Raw genomic sequence first — 16,558 nt, 5'->3', positions numbered from 1 at the left:
ATGTCAGAGGTGGGATTTGAACCTGGGGCATCTGCCCCTCGAGACTAACCCTAACCTTTAACCACTGCCCTTTGGTTGGGCGAACTGATGTCTCTCCCGGCCCGGCCTGTGGGGCTGGGGACACGTGGCGCCCATGGGCCAGCTGCTGCTGCAGGGATTGGGGGTGGGGGTCCCTGCAAGAGTCAGAGACAAGCTGGGTCACCCTGGATCACCCTAGGTGATACAGAGAACTTCAAGGTCAGAGCCCAGAGAGACATGGGGTCCATCCGTGAATTGGGGTTCATCCCCCAATTTAACCAGAAGCTCAGGCTCAGAGCTGGGCAGTGGCAGAGCCAGGCCTAGAAGCCAACGTCTTCTAACTTTGAGGCAACTAGCTCCTACTTACTCTAGAAATCTCCTGAAAGGAGCAGAAAACTAAATTTGGAAGCTGAGTTTATTCAGCAAGATGCTCCAGTGTAATCCTTCTGAGGATTGACGGGGTCAGGCAGACCTGGGTTTGACTCCCAGCTCACACCTGGTAACCATGTGACTCGGCACTCATGCCCCCAGGTGCCACTCACAGCCGAGCCTCTGCAGGAATTGCCCTTGAAGGCCACCACCTAACCCAAGGTCACACCTCCCCAGAGACCACCCGGTCCAACGGCTCCCTGAGGGATACAAGAGCCCTGTCTTCTTGCCTCAATACAGAGCAACTCTGAAGGGTCATCTCGGCTCCAGAGACCCAGTGGGACCGGCGGACCCACACAGCCCCACTCCCCTCTGCCTGTTCTTCCCACACAGACACACACCCGCCACAGATGCCAGCTCCAATACCCCCAAGAACTGCACACAACTCTCCGTCTCATGGTCTGGTCCCCAGGGCCCAGCCTACAGCAGACACTTGTTTGCATCTCTGTACCTTGTTTCTCATCCACAGCATGGGGATGTGAGCTCACCTACCCCAGGATAGTGGAGGCAGGCGTGCAATGGTGTTTGTGTGTGATGGGCTTAGCCCAGTCCCAGGGCACAGTAAGTGTTTGGTAAACATTCGCCCAAGCCCCTCATGGGCGATCGCCGGCTGAGGACCTTACCAAGGAGTAATTCGCTTGGCCTCCTCTCATCTGCACAGTGGGACCAAAAGCCTGTCCTGTAGGTTGTTGTAATGTCCACTGTATAGGGCGGTGGGGGGCGGGGCAGGTCCCTGCGAGCCAGAGCGATACTCCATACTCGTCAGACGTGTTCTGGCACCGTCTTTCTTCCCTGGCACGGGAGCTCAGTGAGGGCCGAGGGAGGGAGAGGGGGGCATTTCCTTATCTCGCTGGAGCCAGCGGACTGACCAGCTCTTATCGGGGATTTGTGAGCTTGTAAAACATGGCCGGCTATCATGCCAGCTCCCTGGGGTGAAGGTGCTCCCAGCTGGGCCTTATCATGGGGTGATCTTGGCCTGTGATTGAGGGGAGAGCCGGATGGATGGCTGCCGAGTCCGCTGGGAAAGCTGGGGTGGGGGCATCAGGGCGGGCCTGCCGGGGGCTGACATGACATTGGCGTGGACCAAGCAGAGCACACAACTCCCTTTCCCTCTTCTCTTCCCTGCAGAGGGATGTCAGACCGTGGGGTGACCCCGAGAGTCTCCAGGAGCCAAGAAGGAAAAAATTCTGGGGGGGGAAGAAAAGGAGGGCTGCCTCAACCTCAGGGACCCCTTTCATTCACCCATTCCTTGTTAAGCACCCACTGTGTGCCAGGCGCTGGCCAGAGAGCTGGACTTAGAGTGAAGTCTCAGACTTCTAGTTCTGCCTCTCATGGTTTCCAGCTGTGTGACCTTGGACCAGTCCCTTGCCCTCTCTGAGCCTTACGTGTCCAATGGGAATAGCAGTAACCATTTCACCAGGTTATTTTCGGGGTCCCTTGAGACAGTGGATGTGAAAGAGCTGCCTTACAAACTGTGAAGTCCTGTGCCCATAGGAAAGATGTGATTGAAGGGTAAGCTTGTGTGTGGATGACATGCCTAGAAAAATAGCAAAGAGAAGGATGAGGGAAGTCCCAGGAACCAGAGCAGGATTCGTAAGTGGGAACAGATTCTGCTAGAATTTGCTGAAGACCCTGGGGAGGACTCAGAGTAAAATAGAGAGGGCATTCCAGGCAAAGGGGAGTGGTGCCCACGGAGGCTGGCTGGGCAGAGGGCACTCAGGGTGGGCCCTCACCGGTCATGCAGGAGCAGACAGGCTGAGCAGAGCGCGCCGGTGGCAGCTTTGCTGGCTGCGGAGGCCAGGTCCATCTGGCTCTGTTTTTCTCCTGTCATTTGGAAGCTTTTGTGCTGAATCTCCCGTTTGTCACTGTTTCCCTGAGATTCTCTTTTGAACTTGGCATCTGTTTGGGACTCTATCCGGTCCCTGCCTCCTGTGTTCTGAGGCTCAGATCTGTTTGCAACCTGGGCATCTGGCCTTAGGGCAGTAGGTGGTTCCGGCTTCCTCAGCGGGTCTTGGAAATGGAGTGGGGGATGGTGGGGCGAGGGCAGAAGGCCTGTGTGACAGACGGTGGCCCTGCCTGACCCGGGCATGTGGTACCTGCCTCTCTGAGAGTCCAGGGAGCAACTTTCCTTCCTCCCCTGCATCCCGGGGCCCCCTGAGGCTTTCCCTTTTCCATCTTGTGTGTCTGTCTCTCCTCCCCCAGGTTACAGGGGCAGAAGAGCCTGGCCATTCCGAGCACTCGCTTTGTATCCAAACAGTCCTGACTTCGTCCCTTGGCTCTGTCATTTACCGGCTGAGAATTCTTAGCTCAGACTCCAGGAGCCCGTTTTCTACCTCCGCAGAATGAGGATAGTTCCCCCTGCCTGGGGCTTCTGTGAGTGCGCTGGAATCCGGCTCCTGCAGTGCTGCCCTGCCTGGAATGAGCACACAGGGCCTGAGCACAGCTCTGGGCTGGGCCTCGGGAGGCTGCATTCTGATTTTCCCAGGACACGTTAGTCAACCTCTGTCTGTGCCTCAGTTTTCCCATCTGCAAGATGGGAGCAAGATCTGCCCTCACAGAGCTGATGGGAGTAGTGGGTGAATTTGTGTGTCTATAAAGCACCTAGAACCCCGCCTGATGCAGTCAGCCCTGCTGGTGCTGGCTCTTCCTCCTCCTTACCAGCATCCTTAGTATCCAGGAGCATTGCCCTGGGGCTGCCCTGGGGCCACAGAGAGGACAGAGGCCACCACTCAGTCAGCAGTGGGGCACACCGAGGTTCAGCACCTGGGTAAGATCACACTGATCAGGTAGGGTTTGAATGGGGGGGGGGGGGGGGGGGGGGGGGGGGGGATGGGTAAGGATCGGAAGACCTGGGTTTGAGTTTCTCCCCTTGCTATTGTCTGGATAGACTCTGGCTGGTTACCTCTGTACCAAATTCCATTACAAGTTCAGTTTTTGTCTCCTTTTGCCAGAAAAATGGGATAATCTTCCTCCTAAAGCATTTGTGAAAACTAAGCAAGAAAATAAATGCGAGCATATTTTGAAAAACAAAGTGCAGGGGACTGACTCAATTCATTTATTCAACACCCATCTATCTATTGAGCATCTCCTGGGCGGGGGGTGCCGTCCTGGTGCTGGGGATCCCAATCCTCACAGAACCTTCACTCTAGAGGAAAAACCTCCCCAAGTTCACGGGGCTGAGATAAGTGTTCAGTACAGGAGGGGCCGTCAGGGAGGGCAGTGTGAGGAGGCGACATTTGACATGAGTGGTGACAAGCCCGCAGACATACGGGGCAAGGGAGTGACAGGTAGAAGGAAGTGCAGCCTTAAGGTGCGGGGAGAGGGTCTGCTTAGGGTTGTGGGGAGGGTACCATGGAGGGAGCTGTGGTCAGGGGCCAGCCCCTGAGGACCTTGTGGGCCAGGCTCAGAGTCTGGAATCTGTTTCAAAGGAGGTGGGAATCACCGTGGGGTTTGAATAGGGGAGGGATGTGATCTGACAGGATGTTTGTCTATTATACTCTTGCAATATACAAATACTAATGAGCCTACCGTGGGCAAGCTGAAGGGAAAAGTGTGCGTGTAAGTTATTTGTGGGGACAGTGCTGTGGTTTAGAGGATGATCAGGAATTGGAGAAGGATTGGAGGAGTGGCCTCTGAGATTTCTTTTGACCCGGAGACTCTGATTTTATGAAGAAACAGTGGAGTGGCTTGTTTTCCAAGTCCCCAGACCATAAGGGAATTTAAAATAATAGGAGGAATTTAGGATGAAGCTGGATGTGAAAGATGTAGCAAACAGGGCAGTAGGGGAAGCCGTAGGAACTCCTGTTTCTGCAGAACAGGAGGTCTCTGCTTCTGGCGGAGGGAAGAGAAAGCAGATACGTATACTGAATTGATAAAAAGCAGTGAGGGCTACCGTGTTTTGAGCACTTACTACGTGCAGGCTCCGTGCTAACCATTTTACATGAACTCCATCTTTTGGCTCTTACACCCACCCTATTAGTTTTCTGGGGCTGCCCTAACAAATTGTCACCACGTGGGTGGCTAAAAACAACAGAAATTTATTCTCTCACAGCTTTGAAAGCGAGAAGTCTGAAATCAAGGTGTCAGCAGAGCCAGACTCCCTCCAAAGGCTCCACAGAAGGCTCCTTTCTTGCCTCTTATAACTTCTGGTAGTTGTCAGCAATGCTTGGTGTTCCTGGGCTTATAGACACATCACTCCAGTCTCAACCTCCATCATCGCCACGTGGCATTCCTCATGTGGGTGTCTGTCTCTGTCTCTCCTCTTCTTATAAGGACACATCATCTTAACTAATTATATCTTCCAAGACCCTATTTCCAAATAAGATCTCATATTCTGATGTTCCAGGTGGACATGATTGTTGTCGGAGTGGGGGGCATTCTTAAACCCAATTTGCCCACTCTTTTGAGGGTAGACAGCTGCAGAGGAAGGGAGCTGGGTTCTAACCCAAGAGCATCTTCATGACTGTTCACTTCTGTCCCACACCACCAGGCAGCCTCCCGTGGAAGAACTGGCATGTCAGCCAGCGGAGTGGCACAAGGCGGCTTGAGGTGCTGGGGCTCCACGAATGGATGGGAGTGGCTGGAGCGTGCAGTGGTGGGAGATCAGCTGAGATGGAGTTGGAAAGAGGATCAGAACAGGCTGGGAGGGGCAGACGAGCCCCTCCTTCTCCATCCTTCTGAACCTGCCTCAGAGACCACCTCCCCTCTAAATCCTCCCCAATCCCCTCGCCCTGCTAAGACGTCAGCCCTTGCTCTGAGCTGCCTCAGCCCTGGTGCTTGTTTCTCTCTGGAACCAATTCCCTTCCCTTTGCACCTTCTGTTCTCTGACAGTAAGCCTCATTCTCCCCAGTGCTTAGTCTTGACACGCTACAGGCCAGGCACCCTGCTTTATTCTTCTGTGTTTTCAGCACCTAACACGGGGAGTGGCACGTCGTAGGTGCACTGTAAATTCATTTATTCCACAACGAGTTATCGTGCACGATTCTGTGCTGGAAACTGGAAACGTAACCTGGAATGAGAGACAGTCTGGTGGGGCGACAGACAGGCAAACAGACTGGCCACTGGAGAAGTGCAGGGGATCGTGGGAGCTCAGCGGGGAGCCCAGAGGCAGAGAATGCTTCCCAGAGCGTGACAGGTGAGCAGTGCAGTGATGGAAAGGAGAGGGACGGTCACTGTGGCCGGATCAAGCAGCAGGTGCAAAGCCCTGCGAGCAGGAGCGAGAGCTCAGAGCTTTCCAGACCTGCAGGCAGCTTGATGAAGCTGGCAGGTGTGTCCAGAGAGCAGGTGGGAAGAGGAAGTGTTGATGGAGGTGTCCAAGGTGAGGGGGTTGGGATAGCCCTCCCTTGAAACAGACACATTGGGGTGGGAAGAGGCATCGAAGAGTTTTAAGCAAGGGACTGGGTGTGGTAGAAGTCTTTTCCTAGTAGCAGGGTGAAGTGAAGCTGGAGGCAGGGAGGCAGGAAGGAGGCCATGCTGTGATCCAGGAGAAAGATGCCAGTGGGCTGAATGGATCTGGTGGTGGCAGGGGGAAAAGAAGGGGGAGGTTTGGATATCACCAAATGCTCAATGAGCTGAATTCTATAATCGCAGGGAGGAAGGGCCACGTCTTGGGCACCGTCTGAGTCCTTGCTGAGTGTGGGAGGGTCCTCCCTGCTGTGGGGGAGGGGGGACGGGGTGTGTGGCATGCTTGGGGAAGGAAGAGAAACAGTCTCTGTGTGCCACTGCTTAGTGATGGAGCTGGACTGCCCATTCCCCATGTGGTAGTTCCCTCCTGTGGCCAAAAGCCCCCAGAGGACAGGGGCTGGTTTGTCTGCAGAATCCACACACACTGCATGGCCAAGAGCTTAACAACCAATATACTTAGATGCCAGCAAGAGAGCCCAGGCTCTGTCTTCACAGCCAAAGCTTAGCAGGGGGCTCCATGAGGTCCTGGAGGTGCCACGCGTAACAATCTATGTCAGGGCTGACATATATGGCCAGCTCACCGTTTACCCTATCCTGTGGCTCTATGCAGTATCTCATCTGAGCCGCATCACAGCCCCATGAGGTGGGTACTCTTATACCCATTTGTCAGATGCAAAAACTGAGGCTCCGAGAAGGGAAGTGACTTGCCCAAGGTCACACCCCTAGGAAGTGGCAGAGCTGGACTTGAATACTTGTTCTCCTGACTCCCAAGCCCAGACCTGTGCTGCCAACCCCAGGAAGATGCTGTTTACCCAGGATGCTGATCTCTCCAGAAGGTAACCTTCTCCCTGAGCCGCAGAAGCGGGTGGGAAAGCGCCCCACGCCCCCGTCTGAATGAGTCAAGGAAGGAAGACTGACGGGCGGCTTCCTGTCTTTCCCTGGCTTCCCGATACCAAGTATATATTTTTTCTAATCGGCCTGGCTGCTGATGCTTATCTGGCTTCACGAAAGAGCAAAAGAGACTTTGTGTCAAATGCTGAAAAATGACTTTTCAGGCAGCCTCTCTGTCTCCTGAAAGAAGGTGACGTGCTCAGAGCATACAAATCACTCAGTGCTCGGGCATCTCGAGGCAAGGAACGAGTGTGTTTAGATTGCTAAAATCACTCCTGTCCCTTCCCAAGGTCATGGGCAGGCAACCCAGCCTTGTCAGCACCTGGAGGGCAGCAAGGCCCGGAGAGAAGAGATGAGGTGGCCCTGGACAGCAAGCCTGTGGGACTCTGGGCCCAAAAGGGGTCCCTTGGATGCAGAAGATGCAAGAGTCCAGGAGGAAGGCTGGCCTGGGATTCCAGGTCTCCATCTGCCCACGGTGACCTGTGTGACCTTGGATGAGTTACTTAACCTTTCTGGACCTTGGGAATCCCCCTGTGCATATAGCCCCCCAAATTCTGTCTTCAACTTTGCCGTTCATCCAGCCAGATGTTCTAGTAACTGGGTTTGCCTTATGCCTACCGGTGCTCAGTGCAGCGGAATTTACTGAGAGGCCCCTGGGTGTAAGGGAAGAGGATGGACTCTGGAACACACCAGAGAGGGCTTGAATCCAGGCTCTGGGTTGGGCGGCCTGCTTGGATTCCAATCCTCGTCCTGCCACTCAAGCTGTGTGACCTTGGGTTTGTGGCTTTCCCACTCTGAGCCTGTTTCCTCATCTGTCAGCTGGGAAAATAATCAAGACTACCTCACCAGGGGACTGTGGCGAAGCAAAGGGCTTGGAGCAATGCCCGGCACGTGAGTCCATCCTCAGTCAGTGTCGGTCTTGTCACGGTGGCTGCTTCTTAGCTGTGCTGATGGGGCGGGTCTACTAATATCTTGAGGCCTTGGTTTCTTTATCTGTAAAAAGAGGATGAGGATTTAAAAATCCAAAGTACTTAAAACGATTGGCACATAGTAGGGTCTTAATTACTCACAGACATTATTCTGACTTTTTACAGAAAAATAGTTTTTGTGGGTTTCTTTAACAGTTTTTTTAATTGAAGTATAGTTGATTTACAATGTTGTGTTAATTTCTGCTGTACAGCAAAGAGATTCAGCTATACATATGTATATGTTCTTTTAAAAATTCCTTTCCATTATGGTTTATCACAGGATTAAAATTTCAGTTTATTTTTATTTTTTTGCTGTACGCCCCGGACCGGGGCACGAACCCGCGCCTCCCACATCGGCAGGCGGACCCCCAACCACTGCGCCACCAGGGAAGCCTCAAATTTCAGTTTTTAAGTGTAGCTGATACTTTGCGATCCTTTGAACATTTATAATGAAGAAGAAATGTCTAATGGAATCTATCTCAGTATCATCACTGGATTGACAAAAAGGTCCCGGTTTCCAAGTGGCCATGATGAGGGTCCACTGCTGGGGGGAGCTCCACCAGAATAAGGGCCCCGTGGAGGTCAGGACTCCGAGACAATGCCCAGAGCAGGCTCCAGGAGGTAGCACATGTCCTGGTCTCAGATGCCAGCTCCAGTGCCCCTGGGGCAGGGGTCCTGCCTGCCCTGCTTCCTGGAATGCCAGTGCGCTGGGGCAGGGTGGCCCCTGCCAGTGCAGAGGGGAGTGACCACTAGAGCAATAGCTGAGAGATGGAGTTGCAGCCAGGCTCCAGGGGACATTCATCACTCATCACCCCTATTTTTATTTTCCTGCCTATAAAACACAGAGAAACCATAGAGCCAGGCCTTTAAAATAAAGACAGTCTCCAGATGAGTTTGTGACACTAGACAAGGCCTGCCGGGAGCTGTCCTCATGCTGTAGCAAAACAAACAGCCCTCCCTGGCCGGGAAATAGTCTTAAATTAGGGAGCAGCTGGGCAGCACAAAATGCACGGGACCGAAAGAGGGAGCAGAGTATTAAAGAAAAAGTCCAAGAATGGGCGCCAGGCAGAACACAGCCTAGGCATAGCTTGATAGCTGGGTGACCCCCGGACTGTCACCTCTCTCCCGGCCCCGCTTAACTCCTGGGGTGCTGTGAGGATCTGATGAAATCACGGAGGGAAAAAGATTTGCTCTTTGCCGAGAAGTGGCATAAAATGACAACGGGAAGATTGTCCCCCTCCCTCTCTGCCCACACGCCCACCACAAGAAGGAGCCTGTGATGGTGACAGGCTCCGTGGCACAGTGTGGGCAGGGCTCCTGACTGGTCCATTCTTCCCTTTCCGTCTGCCTGGTCCCCTCCCCAGTGGGTCATGGACTGAGGCTGGGTTGCCACATCAGGTGTGGGCCAGGTGCAAGGCTGGTGGTCCATGTAGGGGGAGAGGAGCATCTCGGAGTGAGCAGAAGCCTGATGCAGGTGGAGAATCCCGAGGGGCTAAGCAGGGTGTGAGGCAGCAGCACGCGGGGCGGAGAAGCAGACAGACAACACGGGCAGAAGACGGCAGGTTGTGGCATCGGGGGGGCCCAGCTGCAGCTTTCCTGGGGTGCCTGTCAGCTCAGCTGTGGAGAGGAAGGATGCCGGACCCAGTGTGGTTGCTCTGTGTCTCAAAGCCTGTAAGTGAGGTGAAAAAAGTAGACCTTTGTTCTAAAGCAAACTTTTTTTTTACATACGACTTGAGAAGCACCCTAATATATCAAACAGATAAAAAGGGAGCTGCTCTGGTTAAAGAGTGGGTTTGGGACCCGCACCCCATCTAGGAGATGCCCCTAAATCTCTCCTGCCACTTACCTGTCAGGTGATGGGTTTAAATTACTTGACTCTCCAAGCCTCTGTTTCATCATCTGTAAAATGGGGATGATGCTAGAACTCGGTGAAGCTTAAATAAGACAAAAGATGTGCTTGACACGGAGTAAAACCTCCACAAAGGTCCCCGTTACAGTAGTGATTGTTGTGGGACTCCCCTGTGCCCGGGACTGCCCCCTCAGATCCCTTAGGTCTGCTGAGTACAGCTTGGGCACCACCCCTTGAGACATCTCCCAGAGGGCTTGTCACGTAGAGCATCCTCTTGACTCTGAAGTTCTCAGCATCCTGGACCCACTGACTCCCTGGGTCTCTTATTTGGCGATGTTGCCTTTGCGTGATGGGAAACTGTGCCTTGTGCCACTTTCCTGTGGTTGTGGTAACAGAGCCCAGAGGGAGCGGGCAGCGGCCCCCCTTCTTCCCTCCCCAGCACCCTAGATCCCCCTCCTTCACTATCTTTCACTTCAGGCAGTCACAGCCACAACACTCCCGACTTTATTCAATCGTCTCCATTGTCTGCTCCACGCCGGGTAATCTCAGCTTGGAACACATGTTAACAAACGGGCAAAGTTTATGGGGAGCCAGCCGCCCCTCCCTGCTTCATCAGATAAGATGCTTGAGCTTCCTGGGCTCATACTTGGGCAGCAGATCCCACAGGAACTGGTCCCCAGGTAACTGCATTGTCTGCTGCCGGAGAACAGGAAAGATAGGTGAGGACAGTTCTACGGGGCTCCAGAGACCCGGGCAAAGGCGACTCACACTCATGGGTTCTGCTGCTTCCCCTCCTGGCCAGGGACTCCTTGAGACTCCGTCAGGTGTGGGGCAGGGGGAAGTCTCGCATTGGTTCTGGGTTCAAATCCCACCTCTGCCTCTTCCTAACTGTGGGTTTGTGCACAAGTCACGTCCCTTCTCTGGGTCTTGGTCAGCTTGTTATAAAATAAAAAAGCCACCTGCGTCCCAGACAAAATGAATTTAAATGAGATTATGGACACGAATTATCTGGAGCCTAGTAGGTAAACGGGTTTCCTCCTTTCCATCTTACCTGCATTAATTTCCAGAGCTGGCATAACGAAGTGGCTTAAAACAGCAGACATTTATTCCCTGCAGTTCTGGAGGCCAGAAGTCCAACATCAAAGTGTTGTCCAGGCCACGCTCCCTCTTACAGCCCTAGGGAAGGGTCCTCCCCTGCCTCTTCCAGCTTCTGGTGGTCGCCAGCAATCCTTAGCATAATTGGCTTGTTGATGCGTTACTCCCATCCCTGCCTCCATCCTCACCTGGCATCCTCACTCTGTACATCTGTGTCTCTGCGTGCAAATCTTCCTCTTCTTCTAAGGAAGCCAGTCATATTGGATTTGAGCCCATCCTCATCTTAACTTGATTGTGTCTGCGAAGACCCTCTTTCTAAATAAGGTCACAGGTCCTGGAGATGAGAACTTCAACATATATTTTGGGGGGACACAGTACCACCCTTTGGCCAAGCCTTCCTAACTCAGGTGATGAGGACCCCCGTTATCCTTGGAAGCAGCTTTGGTCACTCAGCTCACCTGCTCAGTTGCACGTGCGTCATCTCATGTCTTACCACGGCCCACATGAGGGATCTGCGGTAAATGCATAACCCCATTCTCTCCCCTGCTGCTTCAGCCTGTTCTAAGCCCGAGATGGGTGTGTAAATAGATAATAGTGTTCACAGGAGACGGGGGGCCATGTCAGAGAGATGGGCATTCATGCAAGCAAAGATACAGTGTCTCTTCCACACTAGGGAGAAGCGTAATCAGGAAGGCTCTCAAGGGACCAGTTGCTGAGCCTGGAAGGATGCAGAAGGATGAGAAGGGCGTTGTGGGCAGAGGGGGCAGCTTGAGCAAAGGGCTGGAGGAGGAAGTGCTCTTGAGCCGTCCTGGAGTGGGTGGGCAGCCCTGGGTGGCTGGGTCGGCGACTGAGTGTGTGCTGGGGGGATGGAGCTCTTTGGGGATGTGGCTCTAAGGGCAGCTGGACAGACACCTGGAAGGGCCAGGCTAAGGTGTACGGACTTGATCTTGCAGACACTGGGGAGCCAGTGAAGGTTGTAGAGCAGAGGGAATGGTGAAATCAGAACTGTGGCTCACAGGGTTAATCCAGCAACAAGGACATTTTAAGGATTTTGCTGAAGGGAAGGCTTTCCTACCTAGGCACACAATTGTCGCTGGAATTTTAAAGAGCTAGAGAAATTTGTCAACCAGAAATTTCCCAGTGGGGTCTTCAGCCCAGCTGAGCAGGCAGCAGCCACAATGACTCAGCCTTCTCGTCCCAATTACTTCTTCATATTGACTGACAATGGACATCAGAATTGGCCCAGGGTATCCAGGGGCTGAGACTCTCAAGGAAATAACAAGGGGGCTGTATACCTGGGGCCTGGCCCGCTTCTCCCCTGATCAAGGCATGAGAATCTGCCCGTTTTCACTGGCACCCCACCCCCAAGATTGTAACTTTTACAGCTAAGTCTAAGCTTTTCTGTTAGAACCTCCTAGCAGTCAGCAGCGAGAGGTCTCCAGAAGACCCAGGCGTCCATTTCTGTGCCCTGGAAGTAGAATCATTTATTTCTGGCCTCCAATTTTGATTAAACTCCCCTGCTAAATCCATGACCTCAAACCTCCCTTCCTCTCTGACCCCTCCCTCCCTCCTTTCACCCCAAGAGCGGCCAAGGTAGTCCAGGAGAGCACCGACCGACTGGAAAATTCCATTCCGGGCCTGCCCAGCTCGTCTCCCACCGCTGAGTGCCCTGCTGCCTCCTGACAATTTCACTTTTAACTCTGTTTACATTCTGGAAAGTACATAAGATTTCTACCGTGTACTTTCCTAATGTCAGTTTTCCCACGATGAGAATAAGGCTGTAAACACCCATATTTTCCGAAGCCTATCATAAACCTCCAAGTATTCAAAATAGCTGAGCTGCGCCATCTCACCGCCCATGGGGCGGAGGCTGGGGCGGAGATGGCCCAAGGCCAGCGCTAGGAACCAAAACTCACAGCTGTTGGCTTTCCTGTTCACTGAATGACCACTTGCATTACTTTTAGGTGGCCCTTCTCCACGCCTACGTGACTATGTTATTTCTGATTGGAGCTGCACACCTGCTAGACCACTATAAAGCCCAAGAAATGGACAGACACCAAAAATGGTGCCCAGGGAGGCTGTAGAGCATGGGTCACCCGAGCCCTCGTCACCCCAGGGAGAGGACTCTGGGCCTGATCTGGTGGACCTACTGGGCTGGGCTTTGGACCAGAGCCACCATTCCTGCTGCTCTTCAGGATTCCAGAGAATTTGAGAGGAAACAGAACGCATTGTGGCCAGGCATGTGACAGTGGGATCTGGAAGCTACTGAGCTTCTGCGTGGGTGGTAGGCGGGCTTTCTCTGGAGGACGTCAGATGTCAGTCACTGGAGGTGTTTTCTGATCAGTCTGGGTTTACCAGAGACCTTTTGCTTGCTGCAAGGCTAAGTGGGGCGAGGCTGCAGGCATCCAGCAGTGAGCTGGCCTGTGTCTCCTCCTCTGCCTCTCACCCTTAATAAGTAGTTGTTGAATGAATGAATAGTATTTGAATATCCTTCAGTCTGAGCTGAAAGACATACATTCACTCAAAAGCGAAGCAACAGAGGCTATATGAAAGAGGACAAGCTTGGAGGTCAGAATCCCACTCCCAGCCTTTAACCCTTTCAAAGCCTTGGGTTGGCAAACTTTCTGTAAAGGGCCAGATGGTTTTGCAGGCCAAGAGGTGAAATCGAACATACTATGTGAGTACTTACATAACTGTTTAAAAATATAAAAACTATTTAAAAATATAAAAATCACTTCTTAGCTGGTGGGCCCTACGGAATCAGAAAATGAGCAGGATTTCACCTGGGCCACACTTGGGCGACTACTGCTCCTTGTTTCCTTTATCTGCAAGTTGTGACCAGCCCTTGTCCTATTGGGACTGGAGAGTGTCCATACGCCAGAGGTAAGGCATCTGGCAGCCTTTAGTACATGATAACAGCACAATCCTAAAAGCCCTATGATGTGGAAGGCTTACCAGGTCCCCAGCACTGCTCTGAGAATATGAACTCCTCTGACCCTATTATGATCTCTGTTTTACAGAAGAGAAAACTGAGGCTCAGAGTGATACAGTCACTTGCCCAAGGCAGAGCTGGGATATGAACCCAGGTAGTTGGACTCCAGAGTACCTGCACTTAACAACCATGGTCGACTGCTCTAGGAGTCCTTGTTGCTGCTATTAACTCATTCTCAGTCATCCTAAGGTCATCTAAAGTGAGCCAGCCCATGGATCCTCTCCAAACAATGAATGGCACACAAGCGTCCCTATTTGGCTGTGGTGTGTATGTGTTTCTTTTATTTGGCCACTGATTTACTCCCTGAGTTACAATTGCTTGGGCCTGTTGGTTTGACATCTCTGAGCACAGGCTCGGGGATGGAGGGGAGATGAAGGGGAGGAGGCCTGGGGATGGTTGAGTCAAGTGGGAGAGGCATCCAGTTTACAAACATGCAGACGAGGCAATCTGTGTCTAATTGCCTTTGGAGCATGAGTTGGTTTCTCTCAGTTCTGAAAAGAAAGACAAAGGGTGGGGCCAGAAGAGGAACTAGAGGGAAGTCCTTTAAAGAATGGAAAAAAGTGGCCTGGTTTCAGTCTGGAAGCAGGGGGATGGACAAGGTGACCTCTCAGGGCTGCATCCTGCCTCCCCGTTGAGCTGGGGAGTGTATAGCCCACAGCGGAAACTACTTCATAGGTGCAGATGTTCTCCTTACAGTTTGGGTTTTCAAAAACCCCTTTTAAATTTTTTAAAATATAGACTGAGGTTGGAGATACAGGATCTGAGAGGATTTACGAAATCTCTCGTTCTCTCGGCTAGTCTGGAAAAGTTTTAGATTATTATGATGTTGGTGCTATGGACGGAAGGTTTGTGTCTCCCCAAAATTCATATGTTGAAATCTTAAACCCCAGTGTGTTAGGGGGTAGAGCCTTTAGGAGGTAGTTAGTTCATGAGGGTGGAGTCCTCATGAATGGGATTAGCAACCTAATAAAAGAAACCCAGGAGAGCTGCCTCACCCTCACGAGGACACACAGAGAAGACATTTGTCTATGAAGCAGGAAGTGGGCCCTCACTAGACACTGAATGTGTCAGTACCTTGATCTTGGATGTCTCAGCCTCCAGAACTGTGAGAAATAAATTTCTGTTGTTTGTAAGTCACTCAGTCTATGGCATTCCGTTATAGCAGCCTGAACTGACTAGGACAGAAATAGAGTCATTAGCATCTTTAAATCTAATCAGATTGGAGAGCCAATTCCAGAAACCCCAGAACGAATTCAGAAAACTCGTCTTTAAAATTCTCTTCCTCTAGAACCACTCTTGATACCAAAATCTGTATTAGTCAGGGTTCCCCAGAAAAACAGAATATATATATATATATATATATATATATATATATATATATATATATATATATATAATGGAAGCTGAGAGGTCCCACGATCTGCTGTCTGCATGCTGGAGACCCAGGAAAGCCAGTGGTATAATTTAGTCCAAGTCCAAATGCCTGACAACCAGGGGAGCTGATGATGTAAATCCCAGTCCCAGAGCAAGAGAAGATAGGTGAGATGTCCCAGCTCAAGCAGTGAGGTAGGAAAAAAAGGGGCAGATTCCTCCTCCCTCTGCCTTTTGCTCTGTTCAGGCCCTTCATGGATTGGTTGATAGCTACACACTTTGGGGAGGGTGATCTCCTTTGCCGAGTCCACTGATTCAAATGTTAATCTCATCTGGAAACACCTTCACAGACACAACCAGAGATAATGCGTAATCTGGGCACCCCATGACCCATTCAAGTTGACACATAAAATTAACCTTCACAATTGGGCATAAGAGAATTTGCGTTTTCATGTCAAGTGATACTAGGATCTCCGAGTCATGTTAAAGAGAGGGAGAGAGAATTTCAGAATAGTAACAATGGCTTTTTCTGTGCGGTTGTTTACAAGAGGGGATTTTTTTTTTTTTCTGTACAATTTCTTGTATTATTTATTTCCTACAATAAGCAAATGTTACTCTTGAAATCACCAAAGGGAGAAGTCATTCAAGATAAAAATATTGCTAAGAATAGGGCTGTGTCTCTTCTTCCAGAACCCAGTGGGAAGTTACCTTCTCAGTGGAGAAACCATCCAGTTTATACAGGGGACATTTGTCATCCAGGTCTTTCCCCAACTCCCTCTTATCTTGCTGACAAGGAGAAGGATGGAGATGGGGGCTCTGAGCAAGTGAAGCTATGGCAGCATGACTCAAGCAGCCCATTGTGAAAGGAAGTAATCACAAGAATCGGTTTGGAAATAAAATACAACTCCAGGTCTTGTAGCCAGGAGATGCTGCTCGAGCATTTGGATTCCAAGCTCCCCTGAAACCCTACAGTCCAATTGGAACCAGGGGACAAGTGAATCAAGGTGACCTTTACGAAGGATTCTAATCAAAATGTAGCCCAGGATCAGAGTTAGGGAAACTATGAATGCTGACTGTTAAGGATTAGTGAGAAAGGTACAAAATCCTACCTATGGGAGTTCTTTAAAATCTTGCTCTGTAAGATGGCCTGTCAATGTTAAAGAATGGTGGTGTGGATTTGTTGTTTTCATTAAAGCAATAGACGGTACCCAATGCAATGCCTGACTCATCATAAACACTATTAAATATTGATGATTCCCAGGTACTGTTCTCGGTACTGGAGACACTGCAGTGAATAAAGCAGAGGAAGTCCATCCCCTCCTAGGGGTCCTTGTTGCTGCTATTAACTCATTCTCAATCATCCTAAGGTCATCTAAAGTGAGCCAGCCCATGGATCCTCTCCAAACAATGAATGACATGGTGGGGTAGGAGTCTATATAATTGGTAATAAACAAAGGGATAAATTAAAATATACTGTTAAGCAGAGAAATAGTGTTATAAAAAATAAAGCAATTTTAGGGATAGAGAGAGATGCTAAGTGGG

General features: G+C 51.2%; 1 protein-coding gene across 1 annotated transcript in view; it reads left to right on the top strand.

The window, feature by feature from the left end:
• Positions 1–12,668: 12,668 nt before the first annotated feature.
• The window catches only part of IGSF21 (immunoglobin superfamily member 21), a 160,190-nt gene continuing 156,300 nt past the window's right edge, over positions 12,669–16,558 (top strand). The window contains exon 1 of the mRNA XM_027108292.1: positions 12,669–14,774. The gene's annotated coding sequence lies outside the window, so the exon portion shown is untranslated. The remainder of the gene's footprint in view (positions 14,775–16,558) is intronic.

The sequence above is a fragment of the Aethalodelphis obliquidens genome, unplaced genomic scaffold, assembly GCF_003676395.1.
Source record: "Aethalodelphis obliquidens isolate GAN/ISIS:26980383/991018 unplaced genomic scaffold, ASM367639v1 scaffold9, whole genome shotgun sequence".
Classification (NCBI taxonomy): Eukaryota; Metazoa; Chordata; class Mammalia; order Artiodactyla; family Delphinidae; genus Aethalodelphis; species Aethalodelphis obliquidens.
Note: the sequence above shows the minus strand (reverse complement) of the source record. Positions and strands in the feature narration are given on the sequence as shown.